The sequence below is a fragment of the Sander vitreus genome, unplaced genomic scaffold (genome assembly GCF_031162955.1).
Source record: "Sander vitreus isolate 19-12246 unplaced genomic scaffold, sanVit1 ctg971_0, whole genome shotgun sequence".
NCBI lineage: Eukaryota > Metazoa > Chordata > Actinopteri > Perciformes > Percidae > Sander > Sander vitreus.
In genome coordinates, this window is record NW_027596046.1 from 1 (window position 1) to 4,077 (window position 4,077).

At 39.5% G+C, this 4,077-nt stretch overlaps 3 non-coding genes and 1 pseudogene across 3 annotated transcripts; all 4 read left to right on the top strand.

The window, feature by feature from the left end:
• The first annotated feature begins 132 nt into the window (after positions 1-132).
• LOC144515135 (5S ribosomal RNA) lies at positions 133-252 on the top strand. Its single transcript, XR_013501722.1, has one exon. It is a non-coding gene; the product is annotated as a 5S ribosomal RNA (ribosomal RNA).
• Positions 253-1,127: 875 nt separating this feature from the next.
• LOC144515134 (5S ribosomal RNA) lies at positions 1,128-1,247 on the top strand. The gene has a single exon (XR_013501721.1). It is a non-coding gene; the product is annotated as a 5S ribosomal RNA (ribosomal RNA).
• An 870-nt stretch (positions 1,248-2,117) lies between these two features.
• On the top strand, positions 2,118-2,236 carry LOC144515132 (5S ribosomal RNA). Its single transcript, XR_013501720.1, has one exon. It is a non-coding gene; the product is annotated as a 5S ribosomal RNA (ribosomal RNA).
• An 875-nt stretch (positions 2,237-3,111) lies between these two features.
• On the top strand, positions 3,112-3,231 carry LOC144515136 (5S ribosomal RNA; annotated as a pseudogene).
• Positions 3,232-4,077: the final 846 nt, after the last annotated feature.

Below are 4,077 nucleotides of genomic sequence, written 5' to 3' on the forward strand. Positions count from 1 at the left end.
CAAATGTATAGGTGCACTACTAGTGTGATTACATGTAGTTGAGTACTCCTAACCCCAAACTGCGTCTTCAACAGTTTTGAGAACCTCTGGGGTTCATCGTCTTTAAATAGCTTGTTTTCACTTGGTACACTCGCTACTGGGCCATACCACTCTGAACACGCCCGATCTCGTCCGATCTCGGAAGCTAAGCAGGGTCGGGCCGGGTCAGTACTTGGATGGGAGACCGCCTGGGAATACCCGGTGCTGTAAGCTTTTTCTTTCCGTCAGCAGAGGGCGTTAGTAATGGTCAAATGAAGCAAAGCAAAACACTGTCTTCATTTTCTGAGCTCACTAGATGCCACTTTCTGTTCAACAAAGGGTTGAAAACACACTGAATTGCCATTCCTTTTAACCCTTTCTTTGAACAGAGATTGCCATCTAGTGAGCTTAGAAAATAAAGACAGTGGTTTGCAAAGCTTCATTTCACCATCGCCAGAGGGCGCTACTCCTCCTTTGCTGGAGACAGAGCTGACAAGGAAACTGTACGGAGGATGCAACTTTTTTTTTGGAAGCAACATCTTTAATTAAAACTAAAATAAACAACCTCACAGTGTTCAACAATTCAAGTAGGAGTTCATGCACTTTGACCATGAATTCTTTGTTCTTGTTCTTCAAGATTGTGCCGATCTGGATAGTTTTGAAATCAAAGATATCTACATTTTGGATCATGCAAATTTACGGAAGACTACAAGTCACTCAAGTCTGAGTAAAGGTAAAGTTCAAAAGAATTGAGAAATAATTACAGTAATGAAAAAAATAAACATGGAAATACATACATGTAAGAATACATATAGCAACAGGCTAAATGAATGAATAAATATGGAACAAAACAAATGAAAGAATGCTTAAAAAATACAGCAGTGTTAATTACAGTACCGAAAAAAAAGAGAGCAAAAAAGCAATTCAACTTGTTGGTTCGAAGATGAATGTAGTTGAACTACCAGAGAGCTACTGCAAAATGTATAGGTGCACTACTAGTGTGATTACATGTAGTTGAGTACTCCTCAACCCCAAACTGCGTCTTCAACAGTTTTGAGAACCTCTGGGGTTCATCGTCTTTAAATAGCTTGTTTTCACTTGGTACACTCGCTTACGGCCATACCACTCCTGAACACGCCCGATCTCGTCCGATCTCGGAAGCTAAGCAGGGTCGGGCCGGGTCAGTACTTGGATGGGAGACCGCCTGGGAATACCCGGTGCTGTGTTTTTCTTTCCGTCAGCAGAGGGCGCTAGTAATGGTCAAATGAAGCAAAGCAAAACACTGTCTTCATTTTCTGAGCTCACTAGATGCCACTTTCTGTTCAACAAAGGGTTGAAAACACACTGAATTGCCATTCCTTTAACCCTTTTCTTTGAACAGAGATTGCCATCTAGTGAGCTTAGAAAATAAAGACAGTGGTTTGCAAAGCTTCATTTCACCATCGCCAGAGGGCGCTACTCCTCCTTTGCTGGAGACAGAGCTGACAAGGAAACTGTACGGAGGATGCAACTTTTTTTTTGGAAGCAACATCTTTAATTAAAACTAAAATAAACAACCTCACAGTGTTCAACAATTCAAGTAGGAGTTCATGCACTTTGACCATGAATTCTTTGTTCTTGTTCTTCAAGATTGTGCCGATCTGGATAGTTTTGAAATCAAAGATATCTACATTTTGGATCATGCAAATTTACGGAAGATCGACAAGTCACTCAAGTCTGAGTAAAGGTAAAGTTCAAAAGAATTGAGAAATAATTACAGTAATGAAAAAAATAAACATGGAAATACATACATGTAAGAATACATATAGCAACAGGCTAAATGAATGAATAAATATGGAACAAAACAAATGAAAGAATGCTTAAAAATACAGCAGTGTTAATTACAGTACCAAAAAAAGAGAGCAAAAAAGCAATTCAACTTGTTGGTTCGAAGATGAATGTAGTTGAACTACCAGAGAGCTACTGCAAAATGTATAGGTGCACTACTAGTGTGATTACATGTAGTTGAGTAATCCTCAACCCCAAACTGCGTCTTTCAACAGTTTTGAGAACCTCTGGGGTTCATCGCCTTTAAATAGCTTGTTTTCACTTGGTACACTCGCTACGGCCATACCACTCTGAACACGCCCGATCTCGTCCGATCTCGGAAGCTAAGCAGGGTCGGGCCGGGTCAGTACTTGGATGGGAGACCGCCTGGGAATACCCGGTGCTGTGTTTTTTCTTTTCCGTCAGCAGAGGGCGCTAGTAATGGTCAAATGAAGCAAAGCAAAACACTGTCTTCATTTTCTGAGCTCACTAGATGCCACTTTTCTGTTCAACAAAGGGTTGAAAACACACTGAATTGCCATTCCTTTAACCCTTTTCTTTGAACAGAGATTGCCATCTAGTGAGCTTAGAAAAATAAAGACAGTGGTTTGCAAAGCTTCATTTCAATTATCGCCAGAGGGCGCTTACTCCTCCTTTGCTGGAGACAGAGCTGACAAGGAAACTGTACGGGAGGATGCAACTTTTTTTTGGAAGCAACATCTTTAATTAAAACTAAAATAAACAACCTCACAGTGTTCAACAATTCAAGTAGGAGTTCATGCACTTTGACCATGAATTCTTTGTTCTTGTTCTTCAAGATTGTGCCGATCTGGATAGTTTTGAAATCAAAGATATCTACATTTTGGATCATGCAAATTTACGGAAGACTACAAGTCACTCAAGTCTGAGTAAAGGTAAAGTTCAAAAGAATTGAGAAATAATTACAGTAATGAAAAAAATAAAACATGGAAATACATACATGTAAGAATACATATAGCAACAGGCTAAATGAATGAATAAATATGGAACAAAACAAATGAAAGAATGCTTAAAAATACAGCAGTGTTAATTACAGTACCGAAAAAAAGAGAGCAAAAAAGCAATTCAACTTGTTGGTTCGAAGATGAATGTAGTTGAACTACCAGAGAGCTACTGCAAAATGTATAGGTGCACTACTAGTGTGATTACATGTAGTTGAGCACTCTCAACCCCAAACTGCGTCTTCAACAGTTTTGAGAACCTCTGGGGTTCATCGTCTTTAAATAGCTTGTTTTCACTTGGTACACTCGCTACGGGCCATACCACTTCTGAACACGCCCGATCTCGTCCGATCTCGGAAGCTAAGCAGGCCGGGCCGGGTCAGTACTTGGATGGGAGACCGCCTGGGAATACCCGGTGCTGTGTTTTTCTTTCCGTCAGCAGAGGGCGCTAGTAATGGTCAATGAAGCAGCAAACACTGTCTTCATTCTGAGCTCACTAGATGCCACTTTCTGTTCAACAAAGGGTTGAAAACACACTGAATTGCCATTCCTTTAACCCTTTTCTTTGAACAGAGATTGCCATCTAGTGAGCTTAGAAAATAAAGACAGTGGTTTGCAAAGCTTCATTTCACTATCGCCAGAGGGCGCTACTCCTCCTTTGCTGGAGACAGAGCTGACAAGGAAACTGTACGGAGGATGCAACTTTTTTTTTGGAAGCAACATCTTTAATTAAAACTAAAATAAACAACCTCACAGTGTTCAACAATTCAAGTAGGAGTTCATGCACTTTGACCATGAATTCTTTGTTCTTGTTCTTCAAGATTGTGCCGATCTGGATAGTTTTGAAATCAAAGATATCTACATTTTGGATCATGCAAATTTACGGAAGATCGACAAGTCACTCAAGTCTGAGTAAAGGTAAAGTTCAAAAGAATTGAGAAATAATTACAGTAATGAAAAAATAAACATGGAAATACATACATGTAAGAATACATATAGCAACAGGCTAAATGAATGAATAAATATGGAACAAAACAAATGAAAGAATGCTTAAAAATACAGCAGTGTTAATTACAGTACCGAAAAAAGAGCAAAAAGCAATTCAACTTGTTGGTTCGAAGATGAATGTAGTTGAACTACCAGAGAGCTACTGCAAAATGTATAGGTGCACTAATAGTGTGATTACATGTAGTTGAGTACTCTCAACCCCAAACTGCGTCTTCAACAGTTTTGAGAACCTCTGGGGTTCATCGTCTTTAAATAGCTTGTTTTC